Here is a 12,888-nt window from a genome sequence, read left to right as displayed (position 1 = left end):
AATAAACAAAGAATGAAAATAATTTTACAAATTATCCAGAGAAAAATAATTTTACATTTCAAAAATATTTATATATATTGCCAGTAGAAAGAATATAGTCTTTTAATTTAGTTTTAAAAACGGAAAACGAAATTGACAAATCAAAATTAGGAACAACAATTTCGTTTCATAAATACGGTGCTTGATAGTTGATGCAAAATTGAACTTTGCTTGACAAAAGACTTCAATTAATAAATTATTATTTCGTAAATTATATATTTGTTTATAGCTTTATGGGTAAAGAGATCTTTAAAAATAAACAATAGTTGTTCACTTTTTGCAACAAAACATAAAACATAAAATATTATTGACATTGAGTTCGTAAAAGTTAAGTGCTTTAACGTTTTTAAATAAAATATTTGAATGAGAATAACGATTTTCAAATCATGTCAAACGCATTACGTGTTTCTGACGGTGGTAGAGATTTCGTAACTTACTTTTAGAGATACTTCCCCAAACAATATTCGTTTAATTTATATAGCTGTAAATAAATGAGTAGTAGAGTTGAATTAAATTTTGTCTATTTAGATAATTTCTAACCTTATATAGAATTCCAGTACTTTTGGCCAATCTAGAAGAAATAAAGTCGATATGATACTTCCATGTAATATTTTCATCAATGTAAATGCCTAAAAATCTTGTAAGACTCCTTTTTAATTTCAATTTTATCCATAAAAAGTTTTGGTAAATTATTTGATACAATTTCTTATTATTATTTAAAAAAAAACAGTTTGTAAGTCCGATTATTAAAAACGTATTTTTGCATCCCTAGTAAATACCTATATAATCCTATACAAGATCTCTATACATTGGTTACTAAAATTAAGTCTTACTCATGTTAGTTTGGTATTGCTTTATTATTTTAACGAAAATAAATCGACGATGATTATTTTTACTATTTTATTTTATTTATCAGGCTTTACAGTTTATTAATTTTAATCTACATAATTTCAAACAAACACTAATAAAAAATGTGTGCAAAAAACAAAAACAAAATTTACCAAATAATAAATTAATACGAAAAAAAATAAAACCTAAGAAACAGTATTTTTTTCAACAAATATATAAATCTAACTTAGGAATAAATAATCTTCAGGATCACCGATCATTTTCGATGTTATTCCAATTTTTTTGATGTTATTCCAATACTAATATTATTGTGTTATTCCAGTATAGCAATTTTTTAATCCTAAAATACAATTGAAATGGTAGTCTTGAACAAGTGAGCTGTTCCAATCTAACCCCACTCTGGTGTGATATTGCCTAAAATGAAACAGAAACTAAGATAACCACATAAAGTATTGTTTAATAGTAAAATAAATTTTATTTGAAAGCGATCAATAAATTATTGCAGGGCCGTAGGAACAAAAATTATATTGGGGGGACATTACTACCCAGAAATAGTTTCTAAGGCCCTTTTTTCTTTTTTTCTTAAATCATTTTTTCAGTCAATTCCTTCAAAATTATTTATTTGAAAAATTATTTGGGGGGGGGGGTGCCAATGCCCTGCTGCCCACCCGGTTGCTACGGGTATTGATTGACTATGGATTTATTGTGTTATTAAAATGTAAATTTTAAGTTAAAAGGTACTTTAAAGAGTGTAAACATACGAGTGTTTATAGATAACATTACATTAAGTTTTATTTGTAAGTAATATATTTATACATGCATTATCGTAAAATTTTATTAAGGTTTAAAAAAATAAACGACCATTCGGATTTTAGTTCCACTTATAATTTATCAGCTCCCAAAAAAATCGATTCGAATTTTAAATTAAGTGAATTAGCCGTTATTACGCTTTTCGGTTTTTGTTTGGTAACGGATAAAATTATATACCGACAACAAACTTATAGAGGAAGATCAAAGAGTTAATATTCTGCCAGTACTATTTGAAAATTGTTATCTTTTTTGCTTTGTTATTTAAAAATAATAACACTGAGATTGAATTCTTCATTTTACACTTTTATCAATATCAAAAACGATCAAAGTTTTCCAGTTTTATAAAATGGTATTTTAAAGGTTATTTTTGTATAAATAATTTTTAAAGGTTTTTGCATAACTTCTAAGTATAAAGTTTTATCATTAATAATTGTTATCATCAATAGTTAATCTTATAATATATTTTAAAAAAATCTTTAGTGACAGTGATGCAATAACATAATGACAGTAAAAGTATAACTACAAGTTTTAAATATATTGCTATTACGTTACGTGGTGAAGAAGATTTTGATATAAGATTAAACTATTTCTCTACCTTTATTTTAAAAATCAAATCGCCTAAAATATTTGGACATATGGCAGGTTATATCTGGTTCATGTTAGCATATACTGGATGGTCTGCCCTGACAATTATTAACTATCAGGAACACAAAGATTTAGAATAATGAAATTTTATGTGAGTTGAGTAACTAAATGATATATTCGTAAATTACCCCTATACAAAAAATCTTTAGCTATACCATTATAATTGTTGCAGTTATAAACCATTAAAAATCTAAATATATAATAGATTACCAGGAATAAAAAAATTCATTTATAAACAAGTGAATAAATAAATCTGAAACTTTACAAATCAATAGAAATTATAAAAAGAAAGTTATATTTAAAAATGTTGTATCCTCTTGAAACTCCTCATCATGTTGTATCCTCTTGAAACTCCTCATCATGTTGTATCCTCATGAAAATCCTCATGAACTGCATTTAATATAAAGAGTTTTACAAAAATTTTTTTTGCAAAGCTTTTTACAAAGCAAGTTGTATTACTTTTTTTAATGTTGATTGTTAAATAATTACTGCAATAAATACTAATTGTTCTAAACTGTAATGCATAATATAAAAAATTTAAATGTAAAATATGCACATTTAACACAGTTGGTACAGATTTTGAAACTTAAGTATAAATAATGTTGTTCACATAAATAAAACAAAAAAAATCACAAAAACACCTGCAAAATTCTGCAAAGCTTTATAATAAACATTTGCGAATTGTGTTGGAATTGGTACTGTTGTAATGTACTTATGTCATATCTTTAGTATCTAGTTTGTGTTTACCCACATTTCCAACTGACTTCGTATTGAAAGTTAAAATATTTGTATGCATATATATATATATATATATATATATATATATATATATATATATATATATATATATATATATATATATATATATATATATATATATATATATATATATATATATATATAAATATATATATATATATATAAATATATATATAATATATGTGTGTATGTGTGTTTGTGTGTGTGTGTCTATGTGTGTCTCTGTTTGTGTGTGTGTGTGTGTGTGTGTGTATGTGTGTGTGTGTGTGGCTAGGCTAACCTGCACACCCTAATTGGGATAGGGGGAGAGCAGCAAAGTTAGGGGCCCATTTTTAAGAAATTTAAGGAGCTTTTTTTTGTAATACCTATTGGGCATTTCCAAAAATTCACGTGCGGAAACTTGTATATTTTGTCTATTATTTTCATAATAATAAAACTGGCGATCTTCAATTTGCTCTCATTTAATTCTAACCTATATAAATGTTTTGTAAACAAAAAATGGTATACATTAGTAATGCTAACAAAGAATAATTTAAGTTTGAAACAGAATCACGCATAGAACAGAAAATCTCAAATTTTAGTTACTAGATAAATAAACTTTAATTCCTCAAAAAGTATAAGTTTCAGCGTTATAAATATTTTTTTAAATGATGTTTTAAACATTAGTAAAGCTTTCCAGAAAGTTACAGGATTACACTATGTATCTTAAAGTCACAGCAATAGTTTAAATGCAGTTTATGAATAATCAAGCACGGAAGTCACCCACGGAAGTTGCGAATTAGTTAATTTCATGTAGGTATTTTTAAGAAAATAAATTGCTTGTGAGTATTTTAAGTGAAATATTATACTTCTATGACTCATATTTAGTATATTTTCAATGAGAAATGGCAGTTATCATTTATTTCTAGCTAAATTATAGCGTTTTGAAAATTGTCGTTTATTTTCAAACAGTAGTAATATTATTTCGCAAAAAAAATAAAATGATCAAAATATATATTTAATTTATCCAGGTAGCCTAATATATGATAAAAATATTTTTGTTATAAAAGTTTTTTAAGAAAATCATAAAAGTTTGCATATTGCTTTAAGTCTCTTTTAATTGCTAAAACAAAGAAAAATAAAAAATCACGCACAGAAATGGAAATCCCCAGAAATATTCTTAATAGACCCTTGAATATATATATATATATATATATATATATATATATATATATATATATATATATATATATATATATATATATATATATATATGAAATATATATATATATATATATATGAAATATATATATATATATGTATATAATATATATATATATATATACATATAAAATATATATACATATATATATATATATATATATATATATATATATATATTCACAATAAACCCTTAAATATATATATATATATATATATATATATATATATATATATATATAATGTATATATAAATATAGTATATATATATATATATATATATATGTATATATGTATATGTATATATATATATATATATATATATATATATATATATATATATATATATATATACATATATATATACATATATATATATACATGTATATATATATACATATATATATACATATATATATATATTTATATATATATATATATATATATATATATATATATATATATATATATATATATATATATATATATTCACTATAGCATATAAAGGTAAGCACACTGCTGTGGGTCGGAGGGTCTCTCCAACACTTGTCATTTAAGGTCCCAATGATAAAAAACTTTTCCAATAGGTATTATAAAAAAAAAGCTCTTTAAATTTCTTAAAAATGAGTCTCTATCTTCGCTGCTCTCCCCCTATCCCAATTAAGGTGTGCAGGTTAACCTAGCCACAGCTCTGGGTATGCATTTGCTGAGTTTTTTTTTCCTATTAAAATCCATACAATTTTTTCAGAAAAAAAAAAGACAAATATAAAACATAATAAAAAATACTTATTGCTGCTCTAACCCTATCCCTCAGTTGATGTAGCAATAAGCTTCTTGCATGTTCTCCCTTTAATGTTCAAGGGTCTTGAGGGACTCCTAAAATAGGGTGTTGACTTTTTGGTAAATTTTTGGTATCTCCAGTTTCCTGTATAAAAAATAGATGAACTTTGGTTTGAAAGTAACTAAAAAGTCATTGGTTTTGTTTAATTTTTGAAACAGGTCACCCACCATGACACTTGATTACACACTGGCTCCCATATATCAGCGAATTATTTTTTCTTCAAAAGTATATCAACCTGGGTCTTAAAAGAACCCAAATTTTATAGTAATTTCAAAATTTATAATCTTTTCTACTGAAACATTTAAAAATATATATATTGCAAACAAAATGTCATAAAAAATGACCTTTTTAATTTTTAGTCAAAAATTGTTTTTTTTTTTGTAAATAAAATTTAAGCATTTTTATTTGAAATTATTATTATTTCTGAAATCTCTATGAAATTCTGGTTCTTTTGAGATTTAAGTTGATATACTTTTGAAAAAAAAAAAAAGTTCACTGATATATGAGAGCCAGTGTGTAATCAAGGGTCAAACAATCAAGGGTGGGTGACCTTTTTTCGAAAAATAAATAAATCTATGTAAATAAAGATATGTAGACGATTGTCACGCTCACTTTAACTCAATAAAACAACAACAAATGTTTCTAAATACCTAAATGAACAAAATCCTGCCATAAAATACACTGTTCAATTCGAAAACCACCAAAAATAACTTAATTTTCTAGATATTAATATTACAAACACAATGCATGGAGCTTATGAATTTCAAATACATCGAAAAGAAACAATAACTAATATTCAACTTAAACCAAATTCAAATATCAATCTTAATATTATCACTGGCATATTCAAAGGGTTTTAAAGCCGTGCAAAAAGAATATGTTCTCAAAAATACCTCCAACAGGAAATTGATTTTTTAATAAAAATATTTGTTGAAAAAGGGCATGACAAGAATAATTTAATATCGCCAGAGACTATATTAAAATAGATGAAAAAAACACCAATTATCAACCAACTGACAACCAACCATTTATAAACCAATTGTTGGCCCCAAACTTAGAAAAGAATTTAAAAAACAAAACATAAAAGTTATATTTACATCATCAAACTTTGTCCAAATACAAACCCGTCTACCAAATAAAATGTTCGTCTACCAAATAAAATGTTCGTCTACCAAATAGACGTCTACCAAATAAAATGTTCGTGCAACTCTATATACATTGGTGAAACCAATAAGAAAATTATATCAAGATGTATTGAGCACCAGAAAAATTGTAAAAAAAGAAAATGGGCTAGTTCTGGTGCTACTGAGCATTCCAAATGCCAAGGTACATTTGACTTATTAAACCTGGAAGCCATATCAGTAGCTCCAGAAAATCATATTCGGAAAATTCGAGAATCCCTAGAAATAAGCAAAGCTAAAGTTCGACAAGTGTTAGGAAGTGGCAAAAATGTTCTTAATAAGGATGATGGTGATAACATTACAACAAAAGCTTGGGGGCCATTTTTTATTAGATTATCTGACATCAACATCTAATCCTATTTTGTATTTTCTCATGCTCTTTTTAATTTTATCTTTTTAACAGTTTTTTATTATAACGATTTTCTTTGTAACAATTTTTATTATACCTGATGACGCTGATCACAATAGATCAGCGAAATATCGAATAATATATATTGAAATGAAAAAAATATATATTTTTTTTTTCAAAAAAGTTTATACGCAGCCATAATTATTGAATTTTAATAAAGTTATATCGTATAACAAGAAAATGACTTTCAAATATTATACACACACACACACACACACACACACACACACACACACACACACACACACACACACACACACACACACACACACACACACACACACATATATATATATATATATATATACATATATATATATATATATATATATATATATATATATATATATATATATATATATATATATATATATATATCCTTATATTGTAGAGGAAAGAGACTTTTATGGTAAAAAAAATCTCTTTCAACAACATTTAAGCGACTTCAACAATTATGCTATATTTTAATGTTGTCTAAAAGTTAAAGCAATTATAATAATGCGGAAGTGCATTAAGTTTTATCATTTTTTTAAAAACTGCTATAATAATAGCTAGAAGTTTTTTTAATTAATAGTGTTTTTTTTTTTTGCTTTATAGAAATATTTTTAAAACATGTGTTATTACATCAACTATCTTATAGCATACTGCTACAAGGAAGTGCTGCTATATCAACTCTCTTATAGCCTGCTGCCTCAAGGAAGTGCCGCTACATCAATTGAGGTTCAGGCAAGCAATCATTTAAAAGAATTTTATTCAAGTTTTTAAATTTTTTCTGGTCTGGTTTATTAGCGTTCTCTTTAAAACTACAGTTTATGGATGAAACTTTTTAAATACCACCCAAAGCTATATATATATATATATATATATATATATATATATATATATATATATATATATATATATATATATATATTATATATATATATATATATTATATATATATATATATATATATGTCTGTGTGTGTATATGTATATATATATATATATATATGTATATATATGCGTTTGTGTGTATGTATATATATGTATATATATACATATATATGTATACATATACATATACATATATATATATATATATATATACACTGGCAAAAAAAGTGAACAGTACAATTTTTCAGTAAATTATGTATTATTAATCAATTAAAAATATTATACATAAAAATAACATATCGCTTATGTTAAATACATATACATACACATATATACAACTCATTTTGAAAAAAAAAATTAATATTTTGTGTGGCCACCACCATTTTTCATCACTTTATTTAATTGACGCGGCATCGACTCAATTAAATTTGCTATCAAACAGTCAGGTATCGTAACCCAAACTTGTTTTATGGCTGCCCAAAGATCATCCAAAGATGAAATATTATTTTTATGAACCTCTTTATCCATATAGTCCCACAAATTTTCAATGGGATTAAGGTCTGGACTTTGGGCAGGCCAATTTTCAAAAAGGAAGATATTGTTATCCTTGAGCCATTTTTTAACTTTTAATAAAATGTTTTTTTTTTAGTTTTTTTTACTGTAAATCATGCGCGGAGTGTTGCTACATCGACTATCTTATAGCCTGACTCGCAAGGGAGTGCTGCTACATCAACTGACAAATAGCCTGACTCGCAAGGGAGTGCTGCTACATCGACTGACAAATAGCCTGACCTGCAAGGGAGTGCTGCTACATCTACTATCTTTTAGCCTGACCCGCAAGGGAGTGTTGCTACATCGACTGAGGGTTTGGTTGGGGCAGGCAGACTATCAATTAATAAAAAAAAATAATTCCGGTCTTGCATTTTAATTTTTACTTTTTGTCAACAAAATATGGAAAAAACTTTTGGATAACATCTACAGTTTTTATATATATATATATATATATATATATATATATATATATATATATATATATATATATATACAAGCCTTCCTGGGTAGCGAGTGGGGTAGCATGCTTTGTTCCTCCACTTAAAGTAATTTTTTTAAATAACTTGACCACGTTTTACAATATATAGTAAGCGTTTTAAGAATTTGTGGCAAAATAAAGCTATAAGAAACTAGAGAGAATAAAACAGCAATACTTTGAAGGAAGGAAACCAAGACTATATGAAATAGAAAATCTAAATAAAATAAACTAAAAAAAATTTAATATAAAAAAAAAATAGTATACCTAAATATTTAACTGTTTTTGTTTTCTTATTTTTAGGGCGTTTGTTATTTTCCACTACCAAATTTGGTATAAGTCGAGGAAAAAAGCAGATAAAAATATAATGAACATAAAAACATTTTTTGATGTACAATTTGCTTGCGACATTTTTCAGTCAATATATTAAGGAAATACTTTGTTATTTGTGCTAGAAACATTGACTTTAAAATTTGTTTTTCAAATGTTTATACTAAACTTTACTATTTTTATCAATGCACAGGAAAGTGAAAAAACTAATTGCTATTTATTTGTAAAAAAAAATTTTTTTTACAAATCAATAGCTATTACTTTTCTTGCTTCCTGTGCATTGATAAAAGCCATGAAGTTTAGCAAAAAATTTAAGTAAAGTCATTAATACTCATATTTAAACATACAATATTTGGTTGTTTTCACTACCCCCATTGAAATAGTTTGCACTTTTGTTTATATATATATATATATATATATATATATATATATATATATATATATATATATATATATATATATATATATATATATATATATATATATATATACATATACATATATATATAACATTGTTATTTTATTATATATATATATATATATATATATATATATATATATACATATATATATATATATATATATATATATATATATATATACATATATATATATATATATATATATATATATATATATATATATATACATATATATATAACATTGTTATTTTATTTTGCTCCATAATACAAAAGCAGTTAATAACAAGGTAAAAAAATAGTAATATACAAGTAGTTTTGTAAATTTTAAATTATATTAATAGTTTACACAACTAATTGTATTATATTATTTTATTTAAATAACAGTGTTATATATATATATATATATATATATATATATATATATATATATATATATATATATATATATATATATATATATATATTAATAAATATACATAATATTGTTATTTAATTGTTTGTTTAATAATACAAAAATAGTGGTTAATATACAGGTAGCTGTATAAGTTTTAAATTATAGCTATTTTGATTTAGGCTGGAGACTTTTTAAGAGAGTTACCCTCTTACAATAAAGAAAATTTCACAAAGTTCTTTGCAGATAGCCATATAAAAACAACAGTAAGTTTTTTTAAATTTAAAATAAAGTATGCATTTCAAAATTTAAAATTTATGTTAAGTTATGTTAGTTTCTTGCGGGTTTTATAAAGCAACAGTGTGTAATAATAAGGTGTATACATATATGTGTGTGTATACATATATATATATATATATATATATATATATATATATATATATATATATATATATATATATATATATACTGTTACAAAATTAATGTACTTGCTGAAAGTTACATTGATAATACTTTGCATTTACTGTTTTTATGCACAAAATCTTATCCCTGATATATATATATATATATATATATATATATATATATATATATATATATATATATATATATATATATATATATATATATATATATATATAGTATATATATATATATATATATATATATATATATATATATATATATATATATATATATATATATATATATATATATATATATATATATATACAGGCTTGGATGGGAATGGCGTGCGATCACGCGCTTGGTTTGACCACGCATATTATATATATTTTTGAAAATATAACCACGGTTTCTTTTAAGTTTTAGAAATGAGTCGATAAAAAACTGTTTAAAATAGCGTTAGAAATAACTTTTTATTATATTTCAAGTTGATCGTTGATCTTTTTAAAAACTTTTGTATTACGTGAAGATTTTTAAATACTATTACTATTTTTTTAAACTATAATAATAAAATATGATATATAAAACATTTTTAAATAAATCGATTAGTTACTTGCAATGATTCTTAAAAGTGGACACTTTGTATTTAAAAAACTCAAGAATGTTATTTGAATTTTTTTTTATTGTATAAGAAATCGACAAAAATAGACGTCACGCTCAGTTGAACTAATAGATAGAAGTTAGAAATTATTTGCACTCTCGCGCAGTGATTTTAAAAGTATTATAGTGTTTTATTTTTGAATGAAAATATCCGCGGAAGAGAGTTAATGATCTTTTACTTATAATTAATATTTGTTGTGACAGCCTTTATGGACGACATGCATGTATATTTTATGATAAATGTAAAAGCTCTGATTTTTTTAAATGTATTTTGTTGGATTAAAAAAAATGGAATTGAGAAGACAAATACAATAACTTTAATAGTCCAATTCAGATGTTGAGCTATATTCGTCGTCAATGGAGCTTTCGTCGGAACTATCGATTGTTTCTAGTGCAGCATCAATGCCCTCCATTGATTCAAGGCGAACCCCCATGCGTTTATTTAGGTATATATTGAGAGCACTATTCAAAATATCATCTCGTTCTTCTACGGTAAAATTTGGATCATTCCCGGCTATCAATATTGCGTCTTCCATTGTCTGGTTGCTCATTTTTAAACGACGATCACTTAGTATCAGGGTTAGTATACTGAAAATCCGTTCCACAGACGAGTTTGAGCAAGAAATGCACATAATTAGTTCAACAAGAAGAAGAAGGTTTGGGAAAGTTTTTCTATAATAAACAAAAATTTTCTCCCATAGCAGCGCCGTTGTAACTCCTTTATACTCTGTGTTTATTAATAATTTAAAAGCATTCCATTCAGAGAGAACCATTTCAACTTTTAATCCTGCGTATTCTAAAGGAATTTTAAATTCCCTTATTAATAAAGAGATGCTAGCATTGCCGTACATATTGTCTGCTGTCCAAAATTGGGGATCCAACCAACTCATTGATTCAAAGACCGTGTTTGACAACGAACTAAATCTATCGTCTATTAATGGTTTAATGATGTTGACTGCAGTTTTTCTAACTTCTATAGCAGCATTAATACTATCAAAGTTAATGTTAGTCATATCGTAAAGCTCAATGTCAACAAATTCTGCATTTGTTTTTTTTAACTCGTGGCCATCTTTGAAATAAGAAGAAACAAGAGTAGTTGTATCATCTTTGTACTTGATTCTAAATTTTAGTAAATATGAATCAAGTATATCGTCTATTGTTTCATTACTTAATTCAACCAAGTAATCCTTAATTAGATCTATGGCTGGTTTTACCTCGTGCACCATCAACGTTTTTTTTTCGAAAACCAATGACAACGGGCTCAATTTCTCTAAGACGTCTAAGTAACCGCAAAACATGCATAACAGTCGGTAGTCATGCAAACGTTTGGAGATTCCGAAAAGTTTAGCGCGCATTTCTGACAAGTGCGTTGTCAAAGCCTACAATAATTGCAGGCCAGTTATGTACCAATCTTGTCAATCCTCGTCTTCTGTGACTAACAAAGCGCGTTCCTGATATTTTGGGCAAGGTGTAATATGTAATATTTAGTGCCTCTGCTGCTTTTTTAACTTCACTTTTTAATTTTCCAGAATTGCGAAATAAATGATATATGGTAGTATAAAATTGATCACAATCTCTATATCAGGCCTTGTTACGAGATTTCGCTGCGTAGCGAAAACGCGTAACGCATTTCTAAGTAACTCAACTCATCAAATATATTTTGCATCGTTAGAAGTTATATTGCGTCACTCGCGTCTTTTCAAGTACCGCATTGTAATTAAAGTTATTTTGTAAACGCGTTAAAAATCATACAAACAGTTTGTTTTTTTCTCACTGTAACCAAAGTCACAAATAAAATCTAAGTTCTTATTTAAAAAATCATTTTTATTATTTTTTTCAAATATGAACTAAATTTTATTTTGAAAAAAATATTTTTTCATGAAACGTAAAATAATGTTTGTTTATTTTCTTATGATTTTACAGTTGGTTTTTGGTTATTTTATTAACTGTTAATAAATTTTTTCTTATTTAATTTGTGAACTCATTTTAATAATGCTTATTTTATTAATTTTTTAATAATAACATTTTTAATAATAATAATAATA

Source organism: Hydra vulgaris, chromosome 13 (assembly GCF_038396675.1).
Source record: "Hydra vulgaris chromosome 13, alternate assembly HydraT2T_AEP".
NCBI classification, from domain to species: Eukaryota; Metazoa; Cnidaria; class Hydrozoa; order Anthoathecata; family Hydridae; genus Hydra; species Hydra vulgaris.
This window is presented reverse-complemented; position numbering follows the sequence as displayed.